This window comes from Thermobia domestica, chromosome 5 (genome assembly GCF_964235325.1).
Source record: "Thermobia domestica chromosome 5, izTheDome1.hap1.1, whole genome shotgun sequence".
Taxonomy (NCBI): domain Eukaryota; kingdom Metazoa; phylum Arthropoda; class Insecta; order Zygentoma; family Lepismatidae; genus Thermobia; species Thermobia domestica.
Window position 1 is genome coordinate 11,956,256 of NC_137458.1, and position 22,728 is coordinate 11,978,983.

The window sequence follows — 22,728 nt, forward strand, 5'->3', positions numbered from 1 at the left end:
CTCTTAAAAACACACAACTCCATTCTAATATGGAGAATTAATGGCAAGAAGGACTATTTTCAATGAAAATGAGTTTCTAACTCCCGATCAGATTTGTCAGCTTCTTCTTTAAGCGTTTCGAATACATTAGGTTTCTTCAGGTGCATGTGTTAAGTTGAACGTTAAAACTATCGCGGAAAACGTAAAGATACGATGTCCGTTATATTAAAATCTACAATTTTACATCTGTTGAACCACATCTACGCGTTACTGTCTCTACTGTGCATTTGTTCATTGTTCTGAGCAAATTTCCATATCCTGAATGTCGCATTTGAGCATCAAATTTTCCGTATAAACCCATAACAGCGTCTCAATTTTTGTCCAAATCATCCGAGTCCAAGTTCGATGTATGATTTTTGTTCTAATCAAAATTGTACTATTGTTTTTTTCCAGTCATGTTTCGAGGTGGTTGCAACATTTAAGAAATAACTATCTATGATATGAAGTAGATCATTTGCAAGAATTAGATAATATTGCTAGACTGAAATTAGCGCGAGGGATTTGAACAAAGGTTGAAACGTAGAATAATATCGCTAGACTGAAATTAGCGCGATGGATTTGAACAAAGATTGAAATGTAGAATAATACTGCTAGACTGAAATTAGCGCGAGAGATTTGGACAGAGATAGAAATGTAGAATTGTACTGCTAGACTGAAATTAGCGCGAGGGATTTGAACAAAGGTTGAAACGTAGAATAATATTGCTTGACTGAAATTAGCGCGAGAGATTTGAACAAAGATTGAAATGTAGAATAATACTGCTAGACTGAAATTAGCGCGATGGATTTGAACAAAGATTGAAATGTAGAATAATACTGCTAGACTGAAATTAGCGCGAGAGATTTCAACAAAGATTGAAATGTAGAATAATACTGCTAGACTGAAATTAGCGCGAGGGATTTAGATAAAGATTGAAATGTAGAATAATATTGCTAGACTGAAATTAGCGCGAGGGATTTAGATAAAGGTTGAAACGTAGAATAATATCGCTAGACTGAAATTAGCGCGATGGATTTGAACAAAGATTGAAATGTAGAATAATACTGCTAGACTGAAATTAGCGCGAAGGATTTAGATAAAGATTGAAATGTAGAATAATATTGCTAGACTGAAATTAGCGCGAGAGATTTGGGCAAAGGTTGAAACGTAGAATAATATTGCTACACTGAAATTAGCGCGAGGGATTTGAACAAAGGTGGAGCTGTAGAATAATAATGCTAGACTGATATTAACTCGAGGGATTTGAACAAAGGTTGAAATGTAGAATAATATTGCTTGACTGAAATTAGCGCGAGAGATTTGAACAAAGATTGAAATGTAGAATAATACTGCTAGACTGAAATTAGCGCGATGGATTTGAACAAAGATTGAAATGTAGAATAATACTGCTAGACTGAAATTAGCGCGATGGATTTGAACAAAGATTGAAATGTAGAATAATACTGCTAGACTGAAATTAGCGCGAGGGATTTGAACAAAGGTTGAAACGTAGAATAATATTGCTTGACTGAAATTAGCGCGATGGATTTGAACAAAGATTGAAATGTAGAATAATACTGCTAGACTGAAATTAGCGCGATGGATTTGAACAAAGATTGAAATGTAGAATAATACTGCTAGACTGAAATTAGCGCGAGGGATTTAGATAAAGATTGAAATGTAGAATAATATTGCTAGACTGAAATTAGCGCGAGAGATTTGAACAAAGATTGAAATGTAGAATAATACTGCTAGACTGAAATTAGCGCGAGGGATTTAGATAAAGATTGAAATGTAGAATAATATTGCTAGACTGAAATTAGCGCGATGGATTTGAACAAAGATTGAAATGTAGAATAATACTGCTAGACTGAAATTAGCGCGATGGATTTGAACAAAGATTGAAATGTAGAATAATACTGCTAGACTGAAATTAGCGCGATGGATTTGAACAAAGATTGAAATGTAGAATAATACTGCTAGACTGAAATTAGCGCGAGGGATTTAGATAAAGATTGAAATGTAGAATAATATTGCTAGACTGAAATTAGCGCGAGAGATTTGGGCAAAGGTTGAAACGTAGAATAATATTGCTACACTGAAATTAGCGCGAGGGATTTGAACAAAGGTGGAGCTGTAGAATAATAATGCTAGACTGATATTAACTCGAGGGATTTGAACAAAGGTTGAAATGTAGAATAATACTGCTAGACTGAAATTAGCGCGAGGGATTTAGATAAAGATTGAAATGTAGAATAATATTGCTAGACTGAAATTAGCGCGAGAGATTTGGGCAAAGGTTGAAACGTAGAATAATATTGCTACACTGAAATTAGCGCGAGGGATTTGAACAAAGGTGGAGCTGTAGAATAATAATGCTAGACTGATATTAACTCGAGGGATTTGAACAAAGATTGAAATGTAGAATAATACTGCTAGACTGAAATTAGCGCGAGGGATTTGAACAAAGGTTGAAATGTAGAATAATATTGCTTGACTGAAATTAGCGCGAGAGATTTGAACAAAGATTGAAATGTAGAATAATACTGCTAGACTGAAATTAGCGCGAGAGATTTGAACAAAGATTGAAATGTAGAATAATACTGCTAGACTGAAATTAGCGCGAGGGATTTGAACAAAGGTTGAAACGTAGAATAATATTGCTTGACTGAAATTAGCGCGAGAGATTTGAACAAAGATTGAAATGTAGAATAATACTGCTAGACTGAAATTAGCGCGAGGGATTTGAACAAAGGTTGAAATGTAGAATAATATTGCTTGACTGAAATTAGCGCGAGAGATTTGAACAAAGATTGAAATGTAGAATAATATTGCTTGACTGAAATTAGCGCGAGAGATTTGAACAAAGATTGAAATGTAGAATAATACTGCTAGACTGAAATTAGCGCGATAGATTTGAACAAAGATTGAAATGTAGAATAATACTGCTAGACTGAAATTAGCGCGAGGGATTTGAACAAAGGTTGAAACGTAGAATAATATTGCTTGACTGAAATTAGCGCGATGGATTTGAACAAAGATTGAAATGTAGAATAATACTGCTAGACTGAAATTAGCGCGAGGGATTTAGATAAAGATTGAAATGTAGAATAATATTGCTAGACTGAAATTAGCGCGAGAGATTTGGGCAAAGGTTGAAACGTAGAATAATATTGCTACACTGAAATTAGCGCGAGGGATTTGAACAAAGGTGGAGCTGTAGAATAATAATGCTAGACTGATATTAACTCGAGGGATTTGAACAAAGATTGAAATGTAGAATAATACTGCTAGACTGAAATTAGCGCGAGGGATTTAGATAAAGATTGAAATGTAGAATAATATTGCTAGACTGAAATTAGCGCGAGAGATTTGGGCAAAGGTTGAAACGTAGAATAATATTGCTACACTGAAATTAGCGCGAGGGATTTGAACAAAGGTGGAGCTGTAGAATAATAATGCTAGACTGATATTAACTCGAGGGATTTGAACAAAGATTGAAATGTAGAATAATACTGCTAGACTGAAATTAGCGCGAGGGATTTGAACAAAGGTTGAAATGTAGAATAATATTGCTTGACTGAAATTAGCGCGAGAGATTTGAACAAAGATTGAAATGTAGAATAATACTGCTAGACTGAAATAAGCGCGATGGATTTGAACAAAGATTGAAATGTAGAATAATACTGCTAGACTGAAATTAGCGCGAGGGATTTGAACAAAGATTGAAATGTAGAATAATACTGCTAGACTGAAATTAGCGCGAGAGATTTGGGCAAAGGTTGAAACGTAGAATAATATTGCTACACTGAAATTAGCGCGAGGGATTTGAACAAAGGTGGAGCTGTAGAATAATAATGCTAGACTGATATTAACTCGAGGGATTTGAACAAAGATTGAAATGTAGAATAATACTGCTAGACTGAAATTAGCGCGAGGGATTTGAACAAAGGTTGAAATGTAGAATAATATTGCTTGACTGAAATTAGCGCGAGAGATTTGAACAAAGATTGAAATGTAGAATAATACTGCTAGACTGAAATTAGCGCGATGGATTTGAACAAAGATTGAAATGTAGAATAATACTGCTAGACTGAAATTAGCGCGAGGGATTTGAACAAAGGTTGAAACGTAGAATAATATTGCTTGACTGAAATTAGCGCGAGAGATTTGAACAAAGATTGAAATGTAGAATAATACTGCTAGACTGAAATTAGCGCGATGGATTTGAACAAAGATTGAAATGTAGAATAATACTGCTAGACTGAAATTAGCGCGAGGGATTTGAACAAAGGTTGAAACGTAGAATAATATTGCTAGACTGAAATTAGCGCGATGGATTTGAACAAAGATTGAAATGTAGAATAATACTGCTAGACTGAAATTAGCGCGAGGGATTTAGATAAAGATTGAAATGTAGAATAATATTGCTAGACTGAAATTAGCGCGAGGGATTTAGATAAAGGTTGAAACGTAGAATAATATTGCTAGACTGAAATTAGCGCGATGGATTTGAACAAAGATTGAAATGTAGAATAATACTGCTAGACTGAAATTAGCGCGAGGGATTTAGATAAAGATTGAAATGTAGAATAATATTGCTAGACTGAAATTAGCGCGAGAGATTTGGGCAAAGGTTGAAACGTAGAATAATATTACTACACTGAAATTAGCGCGAGGGATTTGAACAATGGTGGAGCTGTAGAATAATAATGCTAGACTGATATTAACTCGAGGGATTTGAACAAAGGTTGAAATGTAGAATAATACTGCTAGACTGAAATTAACTCGAGAGATTTGGGCAAAGGTTGAAATGTATTTACATAGGTATGAACAGAAATTTGTTACACACACATGTAACACCCATGATATGTAGTCTTGCTGAGAATAGATCCACATTATGTGTATTAAACGCGTGCATTTTAATATTACTGGTGCAGATAAGATCCTAAGGTTTTTGCCTGACCATTTCAACTTTCTTCTTAATCCTTTCGTCAAGAGAACTCCGATGTGCTCGAAACGTTATAGCGAAAAATTTGACTGATGTGAATTCGAAACTTTTTATTTTCGTTTTAATATGTTAGAAGAAAAGTATTCAACATTATTGAACAAGTTTTCATATCAGTCCAGGAATTAGCAGAATTGTTATTAAGAGCCTGACATACTAAAAGTAATACAAAATTTATCTTTTTTTTAATTTGCTTGTTTTTCATAAGTGAAAGGAGATAGTGAAATGCAACTTACCACAATCATAGATAATCTTATTCTAGAACAGAAAATATGAACCTGAAGAATTTTCAGTGTTGCCATTCATAGAAATTAGTGTTGCCAAAATAACATTTCCCCCAAAATCTAAATTAAGGTAGCGACTAGAGGAACGAACTCAACTGCATTTGGTTACGTATCATGTTGTTTTGGAATCCTATGAACTACCTTTTAAATAATGGTTGTATATAGTTCTTTTTTACTTCTAACATACACTTATTAAAATTAAATAGTAATGTTGTTTAAAAAATAGTTCACAGGATATCAAAACAACATGATACGTAATCAAATGCAGTTAAGTTCGTTCCTCTAGTCGCTGCCTTAACTTAGATTTTGAGGGGAAATGTTATGGCAACACTGTAATTTCTGTGGATGGCAACACTGAAAATTCTTCAGGTTCATATTTTCTGTTGTAGAATAACATTATCTATGATTGTGGTAAGTTGCATTTCATTATCTTCTTTCACTTACGAATAAACAAGCAAAAGCAAGAATGGTAAATGTTGTACCGTATTAATTTTAGTATGTCAGGCCCTTAACCGAAAATTACAGTTTTTTTTTTCTTGTAACAAACCACACTATAGACATAATGCATGATTATACATTAGTAGAAATAAACATTTTAAAAAGGTTTTCTTAATCAAAAGAATAACACTTTTAGTATTAATATTTTCACTTCGTAGTCAATTTAGAAAAAAAACGCGGCAGTGATGTAGGAGACAAGAAAATAATGAACATTAAATAGTTGTTTGTTTAAATTAATACATGTTACATAATATTATTTGTTTTCTTAACGAACAGTCTCCTCACGCTGTTACAGTAACGAATTAACATTTGACATTTTCTATTGCAGGTGTTACTTCATTTATTTAACTGCAGGAAAATAAGACTGGTATAATTTATGTAAAAGTGAGTGCAGCCATTTTAAGAAACATTTATTAGTAGCGTGTTACTACTTCTTCCATATTGTTAATGAATTTTTTATGTACTGTAGATACCAAATGTATTTCTTTTTTTTTTTTTAATTAATTAAGAATTGCTATAATCGACAAGTCTAGTCAAGGCTAGTCATAAATTTTGCCAAAAAAGTTTGTCAAATTAATTAATTGTAGTGTGCTTGTAATATTTACAAGCTGTCCTGCATTAAAAAAGAAAATGGTGCTATTCCTAAAAAAAAAAAATGTTTATTTCGAGGTTAACTCAGGGATTAATTCGTTTTTTTTTTTTCTGATAGTCTCGTACAGTGCGAGTATATTTACACTTAATCTGCACCATGAACAAGCAGGATTTTTTTTCTAACATTTTTGTGGGATACCTTTCTAGTCGTGTTAAATTTGTTTCACATTTTTATTATTATACTTTATTATATTTCATGTTAGTATTATCAATTTTGTTTGTTCATATACGTAAAGAAATACTTGAATAGAACAGGGGCCAAACTTCAAGCGCCACAATTTTAAGCGTTGTGGAAACTTACCTTATATTTGTGTCCCACTGGTCAACAACTATCCAGAATACTAATGAATTCTCCCGTTATTAAAATACACACACATACATATATATATATATATATATATATATATATATATATATATATATATATATATATATATATATATATATATATATATATATATATATATATATATATATATTCTATGAAAATATTGAAGTGCTGAGACAGCAAAAGTACTATCACTGCTCGTACTATGATAGAACGCAGACAGTACTTGTTTCGATTTTGATAACCTGGGTCCGATTCCGTCTGTTATGGTGCAATGTAGCATAGATTTTTCTTAAAGTTATCTTTGATGCAGAAGTCACCTTCAGTTGAAACATTCAAAATCTGAGTAATGTAGTGAGGTATTTTGAGTGCAGTAATTTGATATCCAATTGATACTAAAATAAGAGTACGGAATAATTTCGCAGATACTAAATGTCAAAATTAGACTGGTATTACTTTACAAACACTTCAAATCAAGCAGTAATGCCGGAAAAGTGCCAATATTACAGAAGATCTTAGGCATCCTTCATTATACATAAGTTAAACACGCCGCCTTGATAATTTTAAATACCTCCCAAGTATTTTCTCGAGTGACTGCTGCAACAATGCATGTATTGCAAGAGCCACGAGTATAGAAGTTGCATGCCTCATTCTTAAGCTTATGGTTCAATGGTTCGGTAGCTAAAGTAACTTCCGGATAATTTATTTATTATTATCCAATTTAAAAAGGTCTACAAGCAAGAAAAGTACCTAGAAAAGACCTAAGATGGGATTGCAGCTTTAAACTTTAGAGTACGTTTGATCTTCACAATATGCATAATATTCACTATTCATTGCTAAGAACTCAAACTTGATCAGGCAAAGAAGAAGCAAGATTGTCAGTACGTGCCATTTTTTTTATAAAAATATCAAAATAATGCTGATTATAATATTCTTCAAGATTTTTTTTTTTTTGGTCCACAGAAAAAAATTAAGTTCAGGCATATGTATGTGTAATATATATATGAAATTTCATAAAAAAAATTTGAGTCGGTAAGATAAATACGAGAATAGGTTGATTCAACTTTCGATTTAATTCTTGGATATTCGCGATGAATGAATGAGTGAATGAATATTAATAGGGAAGGGAATATTTTGACCACTTAATTCGAAATTAACGGCAAGTGCTTAGACTTGAGCATTTGTTTTGCTCTAAAAACAACTATAGCCTCTGTTTTGTGTTTTTACTCACATTTTTTTGTGTTAATATTATTTTTTTTTTAAATAAACATATACCGAAATAAGGAATTAACATGCATTAGTTTAGTAGGCAGCTAACTCTGTTCCATTAGTTGAGTAACTGTGTGAAGGTATAATCGTGTAGAGGTTTGTAAAATGTGTTTTTATATTTGTGCTTACTAATATGCTAGCGAAGCTATGCCTCGTTTTTAATTTCCTATATATGTACAGGATGTTTCAAAACAAAACCGACAACGTTTGGGAGGTGATTCCTGACACCAAGATACGATACGACAAAAAGTATATACCAACCTGGGTGTACAAATGCTTCCTTTCAAAGTTATAGGCTGCTGAAAACATGAAAAAATTAAATTTAAATGTCCATAGCTCGAAAACTATGGGACCTACCGCAGTCGGGTCAAGACTTCACTTAAGAACTAGTATGTGCCCTATCCAAATATCCATGTTTCAGAATCCTATTGTATTTCCGCAACAATTTTTATAGAGGTAGTTAGTGAGTACTTCAAATTATATGTCCGTAGCCAAACTCCCTCTACAAAAGTTGTTGCATGAGTACCTTAGGATTCTGAAACATGTATTTTTGGATAGCGCACATATTAGTTCCTAAGTGAGGTCTTGACCCGACTGTGGTAGGTCTCATAGTTTTGGAGCTATGGACCTTTAAATTTCATTTTTGCATGTTTTCGGCAGCCTATAACTCGGAAGCATTTGTGCACCCAGATTTGTCTATACTTTTTGTCTTATCTTGGTATCAGGAATCACTTTCCAAACGTTGTTGGTGTTGTTCTGAAATACCCTGTATAGCATTGCATCCAGCATAAATAATGAATTGGTATATAATACCCAGAATTTCTTAAAATTAGATCCAGATATCAGTAAAATGTCGTATGATTACATTGTTCTACGTTGCTTTCATTTTTTATGTGAATCACACCAGTCAAGGCTTAAAAAATACATATACTGTTAAGTAAAATATACATATTATATGTAACGTTTCACTACCGTAATAGAGCCTTCCTCAGACAGCGAGAAACACGTGATTGGGGTAGGCTTTGTTGTGGAGTTTGAAACGTTACTGATCACATGTACTTTTTACCTTTACTTAGTGAGATTCAGATATCAGAACTTTTTTATTTTCCTATTTGAAAAGGTGGACTTTGTTTGAAAGTAGTCAATACGCGTATAACAAAAGTATTCAGTCAAGAAAGTATTACATTAAAAAATAAAATAATTCGTGTGGTATGTAGGTTAAGTACATTCAGTAAATAAACATATTCTCTCTCTGGGATCTGCACTAGTTGAGTTTAAAAATCTGCTTTAGTTTTTCTTCCTCTTTAGTAAGTGTTTACGGACATGACTGAATATTTTTTTTTAAATAATAAAGTGTTTCCTGAAGAAAATAGTCTTACTGAAAGTAAGTAGTTACATTTCTGAACACTACAGTCGTCTTGGTAATGCAAGAAATTCACGTAAAGGAGGTGTATCCATATGAACGTCTCTCTCTCTCTCTTTATTCTTTTTCTTTCTTTCTTTTTCTTTTTCTTTCTTTATTCTTTTCTTTCTCTTTTCTTTCTCTTTCGTGAAACGCCATCCTTTGTTTGTAGTGATCAGCAAGAGGAGATGAGGAGGGCAGAACGAAAGCTAGTTTCCAGTCCACTCTAGAAATAATTATAGAATGCGACTGTCCTTTTATAGGTACTTCTGGAATATTCTATCATCTCTTCATTCTGTGTCGTCTTCGAACGTGTTTCTGTCACCTGCAGCAAATGATGGATGTTGGGAATATTATGTACATTTTGTGTCTTTATTTTTTCTCTGTCTATATTTCATTTTATTTTGCCTAATGATATATGAGTTTTAATAAAAGACCTGTAAAAGAGGATTGATCGAGACTTCAACTTCAAACTTCAGAGTGGCGTCAATTTTCACTGTACACTTAACATTTGATATTTATCGCTGAGAATTCAATCTTAGCTATCAAGCAACGTGGTGTGAAAGGCAAAATCGTCAATACAGGCCAGCCTGACACATTCTCTCTTTCACTCATTCTCTCTCATTCTCTCTTTTGCTCTTCACTCACTCTCTCTCTCTCTCTCTCTCTCTAAAATCTCTCATTCGCTCATTCTTTCACTCATTCTCTTATTCTCTCTTTCACTCATTCACTCTCATTCTCTCTCCCACACAATCTCTCTCTCTCTCTCTCTTCCATTCATTCTTTCTCTCTCTTCCATTCATTCTTTCTCTCTCATTCACTCACTCATTCTCCCTCTCTCTCTTATTCACTCACTCATTCTCCCTCTCTTTCTCATTCACTCACTCATTCTCCCTCTCTTTCTCATTCACTCACTCATTCTCCCTCTCTTTCTCATTCACTCACTCATTCTCCCTCTCTTTTTCATTCACTCACTTATTCTCACTCTTTCTCATTCACTCATTCATTCTCACTCACTCTCACATACATTCTCTCTCTCTCTCTCTCTCTCTCTCTCTCTCTCTCTCTCTCTCTCTCATATTCACTTTACTCTTTCTTCCTTTCTCACTGATTCACTCATATATATCAAAATATTTATTTTCTAATACATAAAATAAAGGTCTACGTGTTACCCTTGTACGTAGTCGTATAGAACTTAGATATGTATCATGTATATATGATCTCATTGATAGTCGTATGTATGTATGATCTCGTTACTACTCATAGTGCAATATTAGTGATCTGTAGCATGAGAAAATCATGGTAAGTTAGCATTTTTGATTTGATTTTTAAGAGAGTTAATTTCGTGGGTAACGTCATGCTTTCGTATAAATATTGTTGCCTTCTGATATCTGGACTACCTAATCGTTAAGTGTCTTGTAAATATCATAGATTCATAACTAAAGTGTGTTTATTAAAAAGCTGTGCATGTCCACGCCGATCCCTTGCTTTCAAAGTCAAAAGTATTGCTGTATCAAAAGGCTAAGCACAAAACTGTGCTGGGCATCTCATTTAATGTAACGAAGCACTTAATTAAATCACATTCTTTTGAAGTTTAAACGCAAATTCATGCACAGTTGCTTTCCAAATTGTATTAGTAAAGCAATTAATCTCTTCGCAGAATAATGTTAAGAGATGTTTGTGCTGCGATGCAATGTAGTTGTACACGTGCAGCATTGAATCATGACGAAATATATTGTTTGCATTTTGTTTTAACTAACATGCAGTCAGGTGCTAGCTCTTTAGGTGTGACACTTTGATCTATATAAATGTGATTTTTTTTCTCTCTCTCTCGAGGAGAGGCAAAATATCTTTTGGTACTTCTTACCCCAATAATGGAAATCGCATCTGAAGTTGTGTTACATGCTTGGTTAAAAATTAGAATACGAAAACACTATATATTCAGTGTATGTATTGAGAGTACAAGAATTATTCATTATAATACTTTTTTTTCTTTTTCCGTTGTAGGATTTAGAGTAGAATTAGAAAGTGTTGCTTAATTACCGTTCTTAATCTAGACTAGGAATGAACAAAACAGTTACATATCGGGTGTTCTAAAAATGTCTCCCACGGACCACAGAGCATTATGCTAAAAGTCTCAAACGGAGCAATATATATATATATATATATATATATTTGTATACTTTCGAGTCCTCGTCTAGACAAATTGTACTGTGTGGGAACGTCGCAAATGAAGAACCAGAGATTAGATCTGCGAATCTGTCAAATAGGTATATCGATTTTTTCCAAGTGGTAGCTAAAGTCAGTATTGATTGACTCTAGCATCACTTATTAGTGTAGCAATCGATTCAACTGTTTGTTGTATTCGTAGAGTAATGCTAATGGCTCCAGATTAATCTGTAACGTTGCCACATTGTGAAATTTTGATTTCCAATAGCGGCTAAAGGAGACCCCGGGGGGCATACCATTATATAACGTTTTCGCTTCATTTTGGCCTGTAGACTAGTGCTCTGTAGTCCGTGGGCTCCATTTTTTTTTTTAACATCCGATTATATATTCGTGGAAGATCGAAAACCTGACATTTCGGTTTGGGAAAACAAGGTTCATGCAAGTTGTCAGTTTTGTCCATCACTGTTAGAGATCTATGTTGGTTAGTCTTTGAAGTTTTACAGGTAGAAGTAGGTTAAGATGTATTTATTTTGTTTCTCTCTTGAAATTTGGTAAGGAATAAATAATCAATGGAGAGAATTTAAATGTACTTTTCTTATGACTAAAATTCATAAGGACAGTCAGTTTTGGCACCTAACTGCCATCAGCTTATGGACTTTGAAAGTTTATTTTTTCATATTTTCGGCAGCCTATATCTCCGAAAGGAAATATTTGTGCACCCAGGTTGATCTGTTTTTTGTCTTATTTTGGTGTCAGGAATCACCTCCCAAACGTTGTCGGTTTTGTTTTGAAACTCCTTGTATAAATTGAAACTAAGATTATCTCAAATTATGCGTATAAAATATAATATTTTGCGCGTAGATGTGTACTCGTATTTGTTAATTTTCGAAATACCGTTTAAGTGCTATTAGCCTATCCATTATTGTAATATGTGTCTGAAATGCGATTGATTCCTTCTTTTCCGTGATACGATTAATCTATAAATATTCCAGTGGCTTTTTTTTTTTTTTTTTTTTTTTCGCTTTGTTGAAATGAGGTAAATATCAACGTATTGATTCATCAACTGTAGTTGATCATATAAAACGTAAGTCACATTGGTAACTTGGATTCATTTTTCACGGTTTCCCCCACCTCCCTGGAATAAACGGTATTTGGGATATGGGTAAATGAGTACCGAAAGATATTTAATGTAGCCTCAATGGAATGACTGTCTTTTGTTGGTACTGTGATTCGGATGAGAGGAAAGGGAAGGGACTCTGGAATGTGTATGAAGTCATAGATTTTTTTTTATATATATATTTATATTTTTTAATTGTCTGTTTAAGTTGGAAGTATTTATCTGTGATACAGAAACGAAGTCATTAAAACAATCCAATTTCTGTGTTATGTGATTCGTAATCCCCTCGCAGCCACAGTTGTGCCAAATGTGCTGTTTACAAATTGTGTTTTCTACGTGTGTACATATTTATATTTTACATATGTCAGGGCAGTCAAATGAAATGAACGTATTTTAAATGTCTTGTGTTTTCTTTTGTGATTAAAAAAAATTTAAAAAAAAAATAATCAACAACGTAATTTTAATTTTAAAATATCTCATGTATCTTTTCATTGTTCTAAATGTGCCGATATTTTTAATATTATTTTCCAAAAATTCTCATTTTTCTTCTGTTTGCTTTCTTTTGGAGCTTTAGAAAGTAGAAATATTTTTGTAGAATTTGTTTGTGGCTTTACGTACCCTGTGTCTTACACTGTTCTTCCAATTTCTGCGTTATTTTCAAATTCAATAGTATGTCTTTTTCTAACCTATCCTAATTTCTTGGATGATAAACATTTTCAGGATCTTCCAATTTTTTTTTTTTTTTTTTTTTTAAGTTAATCTTGTGGTTGTCGAATTTGGAACCGTTTTTAAAATATGGCCAGTGAGTTATGTTTTCTATTACAGCTAAGCCTGAAAAATTTACAAAGATGTTCTTACTGTTGTACTAAGCAAACTGATTCCGAATATCTGTTTGTTTTTTGTATCCGTTTACTTCTAATAAAATAATTTTCTGGAAAGTTTTTTCTTTCATAACGAATGCGACTACTTTTTCCAATGAACTTTGGTCCATCCAGAGAATAATTCTGGCAGAGTTCTTCAACTTGAAATGACTCAGTAGATTCCAAATGGAAACCTTAGTTTAGCTTTTACTGAGACCTACTGTGTCAAGTTTTTTGTAAAACACCAGCAATCATCTCAACCTTGCGTAGAACAAAAATACATTTTTGTTGCTAAATATCTGATTATTAATATCTAAAATTTGTGATTTTATTGATATAGATCAATTGAAGTATGTGATTCTGTTAGATCCATGATCCACTGTTCTTCATTGTATTGATATCCAGAATTTGAAGTTCGTGATTCTCTTCGTCTGGAAGTTTTCTGTTGATATCCATCATTTGAAGTTTTCTGAATCTATTAGTATCTACTGGCTGAAGCTTCTAAAGAATTTCAGGTCACCAATTAAAGTTCTTTTTTTTTTTTTTTTTTTTTTTTTTTGTTAGTAATCTCTCTTCTTATATTATGATGTTCAACTTTCTTACCTTTACGAAATAGGCATGTGTGTTCTTTATATACTTCCTAATCAAATGTTGCAGTATTATCACGCACATTGGATTTCCTAAATCAGATCGTAATATGTAAAATTTCATTTGACACAATCTTTCCCCTCCCCTTCTCCACTAGATATTCATATGAGGAGTTGTTGTAGACACTACTTGCTGTGATTTGGCACTACCTAAGCAAGACCGCCATTTCCAGAGAAATGTTTCTCAAATTCGTGAAAAAAAAAAAAAAAAAAAAAAAAACAGTAAATAAATTCATTTGACTGCGCCTAGTATTGTTCTTATGTATCGTAACTTATATGAAAAGAAAGAATTTTTATTGGCGCTGTTAATTTTTTAACATTCGCATTCCCTCTGTTTCTTTCCTAGATCCATAGGTGGCGTGCGTGCGTGTGTTGTGACCTTGATTTGACCTTGACTGCTCGCTCGCCGTCCCTGCACGTGTTCACGTCTCGTAAGTGTGGCCAATCAAGATTTGAAAAAAAAAAAAAAAAAAACTACGTTTTTCTATATTTTTCTCTTGAAACCGAAAAAAAAGCAAGTCTGAATGTTTGGGGTTGGACATTTCTACAAAAAAAACTTCGATAAAAAAATCTACTACTACCACCATATCAGAAGGCATATTGTGTGGAAAAAAAATATAATAGAAGATTTTTATTTATTTTCCTCTGACTGTGGCTGCACAATTATGGAACTAAGCAATTCATTGTGTTTAACAATAGTTACATGTTCTTTGCTCCTCTTTTGCCATTATTTTTTGTTAAGTTTTGTTTTTTTCAGTAGAAGTAACAATCATGTTCTTTTAGTTATCCACTGTTTGTTGGCATTATCTTTTTTTTTTTTTTACTTACATGTTTCTTCCATGTGTGTATTGTTTGCCTTGGGGTGTGGAACTCTTTGTTGCACTGTTTAGGCAGCTTATATCTAAAAAAAACCAAAATAATCTAAAATGTAAAAAAAAAAAATATTTATATATGAACTAAGTATCAAGGTCACTATAAAAACTCAAAAAAAAATGACACTGACTTTTTTCATTTTGAATTTTATTGTTAATAAGGAAAATGATGTCCTTTACATATGTATATGTGTTGTATGAACACACATTCACATATGCATATTTAGAGTTTTTCATTAGTTTTTTTCTGAAAAATTTAATTCTTTTTAATTACAAATTAAATAGCAGCTAGGGTAGATAAAAGATTTTTGTTTTTAAAAGAAATTTATTAATTAGGGTTTTTTTTAATGTTCCACATGACTTAACTATAGATATATATATATTATTTTTTGTTAATATTATTGTCACTTTTTTTCTTTCGTGTAGTGTATGGTGTTTTTTTTTCTTTCGTTTTATTCCCTTTTGAGTGTATGTTATCATAGAGATTAATAATATGAATATATAATTATATATATATATATGTATATTCGTAATGTTTAGTTTCCGTGCACCAAAACGCGAACTAGTCCACAGTATGTGTATAAAAAGAGACTGTTTTTTTGTAATTACTACAAAAGAAGAAAAAAAATTTTTGAAAAAAAAAAGATGAGCTTTTTTCCTGTGAAAACAAACGTTTCTTTTTTGATATATTTATAAAATAGAGAAAGAAAGATACCGTAATTGTTCTAAAAAAAATATTTGTAGTTAATGATCGGAAAAAAAAATAAAAGTGTTCACACAGCCACACACACACACACACACATATACACAGTAGCGAATAAAGTTAAATGAAAAAAAATACATTACGTATTAATGAGTGGGGAAAAATAGTAACTAAAATTTCCTCAAAGTGGTGCTTCCAAGTTAAGCTCCAGAAACTGTCACATTTGCAAATAGAAAGAGTCTATGGTTAATATATATAAATATTTCTTTGTTTCAACAATAACCAAAGATCGTAGTCTTTTGTTTGAAAGATTTTTTTTTGTTTGTCCTCAGCCAATATGTGTATGATATATATATTGGTATTTATATATGAATGAATAATATATATAGAGAGAGCGCGAGGAAAAAAAAAGTATAAATAGTTGTTTTTGTGTACTTAAAATAGATATTGTTACTTTTCGGTTGGTTTGTCATTTTTTTGTTTAAAAATCAACGCCAAAGATCGAATTATAAAAAAAAATAAGCCATCGCAGGGCATTATAGTAGATGTAGATTTTTTGTTTCTTGTATGCATTATTATTATTATTACTTATATATATTACACACACAAAGATATACACAAATAAATTCATTATATTTACCTAAGTTAGTATAGAAATAGAAAAGTAAAATATAATTTAATTCACTCGCTATTATAAAGAGGTCAGCGATGCACCCTTTTCGTTTTTATCATATTTTTCAAATGATTCAAGGAGTAGACTATTTAATATATAGTATATTTTTCTTTTTCGGTTTTTTGAGTGCCCTGCAGTGGCAGATTTAGTAATGGCATTCGTGTTTAATTTGCCTGTGGGATGTTCATAATTTGTTTTGATTCTGTAGTAGTTGAACCTTTAATGTAGTGTATTTGTGAAAACACATGTCAAAGAAGAAAGAAAGAAAGAAAGAAAAATAAAATAAAAAAGGGCTCTTCTTCTTATTGTTACTATATTTTGATAACCTATCTGTATGTGCCTATAATAATAAAATAATAATAATAATAAATAAATAATCGAGAAAAATTTTCAATGTAGATATGGATCTATAAAAGAGAAATGATATATATATATATATCTGATATTTAAAAAAAATAAAACATGTAAATGAGTTTAATATGTGTGTGTTATGTATGTATGTATGCATGCGTGTGTGCATGTGTGTGTATTCGTGTGCGCGTACGTACACGCCTATCCTTCTGAAGTTTTTTTTTAATTATTATTATTATATGTAAGACCCGTTTTGTTATTTCGTAACAACAATTTCAAAATACTACATTCGCACAGCATGCATGTGAGAGAAAAAGGGAGAGAGCAAAAAAGCAAAAAAAAAAATTGATATCATGATCTCTATTCTTGGTTTTGTCTTTAGTGCTCGTGAATGAACTCTTTGATCTATTTGTTGTGTTGTAAATTCGTTAATTACATCATTAATTATTCATTAATTAAACAGATGATCATTGGTCAATATAGTGTACAAGGTAGGTGGTTTATTAAAGGTTAGACTGTTTTTGTACAAATAATAATAATAATAACAAAAAGGAGTTCAAGAGCCCTTTCGCTGCAGTAAATGTTCCTTTATATGTTTTTTGTTTACTGTAGAAAAACTTCGTTTTGTAACCAGAAAATGGTGATAAAGTTAGGAGTATCACGACTTTATTTTTTTTTCTCGAAAAAACTTAAGTACTGAGAAAAGTAATAAGGCTGGCCTCAATGTTGTAACTACTCGATCAGGATATATTTTTTTTTAAATTTGTAATATGTAAAATGAGCGAATACACGAGCCCTAGTCAGAGTAATGTAATAAATGTGCCTCTTTTATAATTTTTTTTTTTCAGTTTGTACTTAATATCCTCATTCTGCAAGCTTTGCTTCGGTAGACTTAAATCCGATTTAAACTATTCGCTAAGTTGAACAGTTACGTTTATTGTAAATATTAATAACTTGTAACAGTTTCGCCAACTATCCACTTGACTTCATCAGACACTATCTGATGTCTGATGTGATGAAGCCAAGTAGATAATTGGCGAAACTATTACACGTTATTAGTATTTACAACAAACGTAATTGTTCAGCTCAGCGAATAATTTAAATCGGATTTAAATATCCTAAACAGTTTTCATGGCCAATATGTACATTTTTTTGTATATATATATAAAAATTCATTTCTTCATAAATGTTTATTTGAAAATTCGTTGCGTATTTGAAGTTGAGTACATAAGAAAAAAAAAGAAAGAAAATATATTATAAATATTATATATACACAAAGATATGCTTGCTTGTTATCGATAAATTTTTGTATATTGTAATATAAATGTTATCATGGTACAGTATAATTGATTATATTATACATAAAGAGGCCAGTAATTAAAAAGTTTTAATTATCAAGAAGAAGTAAACAACTCGTGTATTACAAAAAAAAAAAAAATCAAAAAGGATTTGTGTGATGCAAAATAGTACTTTTTTTTTTGTCTTAGTGTGTACGTACCATTATAGAATTGTTGACTGATATTTATGCTACAAGGTGAGTTTATATAACAAAGAAGGGTGGGATTAATGATAAGAATACAACAAAGTAAGTCTGTGTATGTTAGAGATGGTCTTAAGTATTTGCTTGTTTGTTCTAGTGATGATCATTTTTTTTTTTTTTTTAAATAATAGTAACGTTGGAAATGACTGTACGTCTCTAATCTCAGGAACAATTTTAAAATCTGTTTGTTCATTTGTGCTTATCAAGTCTACCCCTCGTAGTATGTTACCAAGAAATCACCATATGTTGGATATGTATAAAAGATAAAAAAAATGATACATATATATGTACGTGTCATGTCGTATTTTCTACGAAATTTGCAAAAAAGAAAAAAGAAAAGAAAAAGAGAACATCGTGGAACGTTTTGAGAATTGTTTGTTACAGAACGCTCTTTATTTACTAAAGTAATTATATATATAAAAAAAGAAAGTGTTGTGGTGCTCATGTACGGGAAAGAGCGAGAAAGAGCGCTTAGAGCATTTAGAAAAAAAGAGCAAAAACATTTTTTTAATAGTAAAGAAATAAAATAGTGAAGGTCCCACCCTAACCAATTTTTTTCCACCTCACAAAAAAATTTCATACTACCGTAAACGAGGAAGATTTCAGAAATAAAGTCATGTTTTTGTACAGACAAAATGTCAGGTAGTGCCATAGTGCTGATTGTTATTGTGTGGTCATGTTTATTATTATTATTTTTTAAATATATATATATAAATAATGAAATAAGAAAAATGTCAGGGAATATGGAGAGCAACTGTGAGTTGTAGCTTTCTATGTCGTCCATTACATAATTGTGTGTGTTGTGAGTATGGAATTAAAGGATGGCGTGAAAGGTCGGGGTGGGACCTTTTCGAGTTGGTAGTAAGATTTTTAGTTTTCATAGTCTCCACAGTGTGAACTTTGTAACAGATATATAAATAAATGAAAGAAGGAAAAATACTGTGGTATAAGTGATAAAACTATTAAATGTATTAAAAAGGGCAGCGTAAAAATAAATCCTATTTTGGAAATACTTCTGGGTACGATTTAATGTTTTTTCTCAGTTGACCTAGTTTCCTTTCTATGTTGGTGTCTGTTCCATTTTGAATTCTCAAAATACCTGGAAAACAATCACAATTAGTAAGAATAGTTGATTTAAGGGTATGATTTGACTCATGTGACTAGCAGAGCTCCTTCGTGGCTAAGCGTTTAGCGTACGCGCTTTTAGCGTGGGAGACATGGGTTCGATTCCCGGCGGAATCTCATGTAATTCGGATTCCAAGTTAATCAGTAGGTCCATGTCTCATATAGCCTCGCTGCTGAAGGGGACGTTAAACTCAAAATCAACTCAACTCATGCGATTAGCAAAACATATTCACACAATTTACTGCCTCCAAATGAATTAAATTGTAGCAATCTTTACACTGAACTTTATGCAGCGGTTAATGCTAATGAAGACCAAAAGTTTATTGGAAGATCAATAGTTGGAAATTATAAACGCTAAGAAAATATATAATATCGGAATTTCAGGTGGATGGGAAGCTTAAAAAGCGTGTGATCGTATAAATGTATAACTACAACAATTAGGTTTCAGCAATAAATTTACCAGTATGTTTTGAATGGTGAACGCAGATATACAAATCTACTTCTATATTGCATGTATCATTACAGAGGAAATTCTAGTGCAAAGTATTTGCAGTAGTAGATCGTTCAAAAGAACAACTAATCATTTTTCAATTGGGCACAAGGGAAAAAAAAAGTACTAAATGAAATTCTGAGAAGTGGAAAAAAAACTTCCTTGAGAGTTTTCCAAAACTACTGACGATGGCAACAGAGATTACTGAAACAGTTTAGTGCAGTTTTAGGCATATGGAGTCAGTAAGTTGTTACTAATCACAATTATATAGAACTTAAATTATTCTGTATTTCAAATTTTGCTTGTGTACTTTCTAATCTGGATATAAAGAAATTAAAATGTATGCAGGTAAATGAAAGACTAAGAGATTATTGGATCACACACACATATATATATATATATATATATATATATATATATATATATAAACGTTTGTATCAGATTTAGATCAGATTTAGTTACAAGGAAGTTTTGGATGCACTTTGATAGGCACAAAATATTTTACCAAAATATAATTAGATACTACGTTACGTAAAGTACTTAAAGTTCGTGGTAGGTACTAGCCTAGAGTAATGGGATGCTAGAATGCGTAAAGTAGTTACACTTCAGTAAGATTTTGTAATACGGAAACATTTACACAATGTGCCGGATGGGTTCTGAATTATTAAAGAGTAACCTTACAAGGTGTAGACGGCTATATGTTAACATGATTTCTTAGTATTCAGTACTTTGTGGATTAATGAATACAGTATATTTAATCATGAAAGTAATTTTCAATAAAGCGAACAGGCTGATAGAAATGGTCTTGTTCAAAAACAAGATAAAAATCAAGGGCCACGGTGGCTCAGTGGTAGAGCGTTCAGCTCTGGTGCTTGGGGTCCCTGGTTCGATCCCAGCCCCCGCTAAGTGAACTTTGTGTTGGACAAACACCGTGTGCGTGGATTTTCTCGGGGTTCTCCCGTTTCCTCCCACTTTCTTCATTCCACCATTCCATTCTTTTCTCAGCGGCATATCTGTGGGACGTAAAGCTCAAAGATTTCATTTCATTTCAAAGTTAAAAATCAAGAAATTTTGTAATTACAATATACTGAAATACATAGGTTTTTCGGGAACGACACCAGTTCTGGTACAGTCCGCAGCAAACAACATGCAACACGAGCATTTAAGTTTGTTGTGAAACTACGCCTAACAGATCAGGGAATCAACATAACGTCTAAGTGGAACGAATCACGCCAGGAGAAACTTCGGCGTCCTCTCCTGCACACTTATTTTGGAGCAAAAGATTTCGTCTTCTCACAATGAACTTACATGCTCATGTTGCACATTTTTGCTGCGGACTGTACATCACCGACAACAAAGATGGCCGCCATTCAGGAATAGTTGTGCATACTCAAACGTAACTGTTGTTATTGATCTTCTCATACACAAGGTTAATCACACATCTTTCTCTCATTTTCGGAGATTGTCGAACTCACCATTTTGGACCACTTCAGATGGATTGACCCTGAAGTTTTCTACAGGTAGTTTTGACACGAAAAGAAGATACTATCTAACAAGTTGGACGACGCAGACTCGACGTTCGAAGGAAATGGAAATTATCTCGTTCTACCTTTGTCCCAATGTGAATCGGTGTTTCACCCAGCTTCTGTAAAATGAATACTTGAGGAAACTTGGAGTGAATATGCAGGAGTGTAGAGCAGACTATCGCACTTGTACGTGTGGAAGTCTAATAGCTTGTGAGTGTGCAGATTTATCACTACCCAAAACTTGGACTTCATATAGTCTATTACGTTGTGGGACTCTGCTATTTGCCTTTACTTCTGGCAGAATACGTAAGTACGTAATTTTTAAATATGTTGGAAGATTATCCTTGAACTTCCTTTGCATCCAGTGTGTAATAATAATAATAATAATAATAATAATAATAAAAAGTACGACTAAAAGTTATTGATGTTACCTGTGATCCGACATTTTGTTCTTGAGTTATGACATCATATTTTCCCAACAAATTTTCGGTGGTCAGAGCGGCAAGAGGCATTTCTGTATTTTTTTCTTATTTTGGTGCTAGGAATCAACTCCGAGTAGTCTGCTACTGGCTTCGAACACCCTGTATAGTTTTTTTTTTCTTTTTTTAAACAAGTATACCTACCTTTCTTTTTAAATCACACATTCTCGCAACTGAATGTAGGGAGTTAACAGTTTGGCTTGATATGTCAGCCGATACACGGTAGTTTCATGTAATTTCAGGTATAGATAGAGTAACAGAGATTTACTAAAAGAACTGGGTGCCAGATTTATTTTCATTCATGCTGTAAAAAAATGTACCTAAAAAAAACAAATCGTCGTTTCAGACTGAATACATCGTAAGTAACATTTCACCAATTTTACAAGAGAGACAAAAATAAATAAATAAAAATAAAAAATAAATGAATAAAAGCTAGCTTCAGTCTCATTATACACGACATTACTTTGAGGGAATAACACAGCCATTTGTCGTGATACAGGTGTACTATTTAACTAGATTGTGCGCCATCCTATACTGACTGTAATGGTAACAAAAACTCCGCTAAAATTGGAGATACACGGTGTTGAATCTCAAACGACGAATTATTAGATATTTAGTAAATACTGAAGGAACTGAAGAAAAAATAATACAAACTGAGAATATTACATGAAATATCACTTAGCTCATTGGTTTGTTTAAATAATTATTCCAAACAGTT

The 22,728-nt window shown here is 32.4% G+C and overlaps 1 protein-coding gene across 37 annotated transcripts in view; it reads left to right on the forward strand.

Moving 5' to 3' along the window:
- LOC145685718 (CUGBP Elav-like family member 1-A) overlaps positions 1–19,402 on the forward strand; it is a 925,590-nt gene extending 906,188 nt beyond the window's left edge. For 36 of the 37 annotated variants that reach the window (XM_081758172.1, XM_081758190.1, XM_081758170.1 and 33 more), the window contains one exon: positions 14,598–19,402. The gene's annotated coding sequence lies outside the window, so the exon portion shown is untranslated. Of the gene's footprint in view, positions 1–6,136; positions 6,193–14,597 lie in introns of all 37 variants that reach the window. The other variant, XR_014131470.1, reaches the window with a different exon arrangement.
- Positions 19,403–22,728: the final 3,326 nt, after the last annotated feature.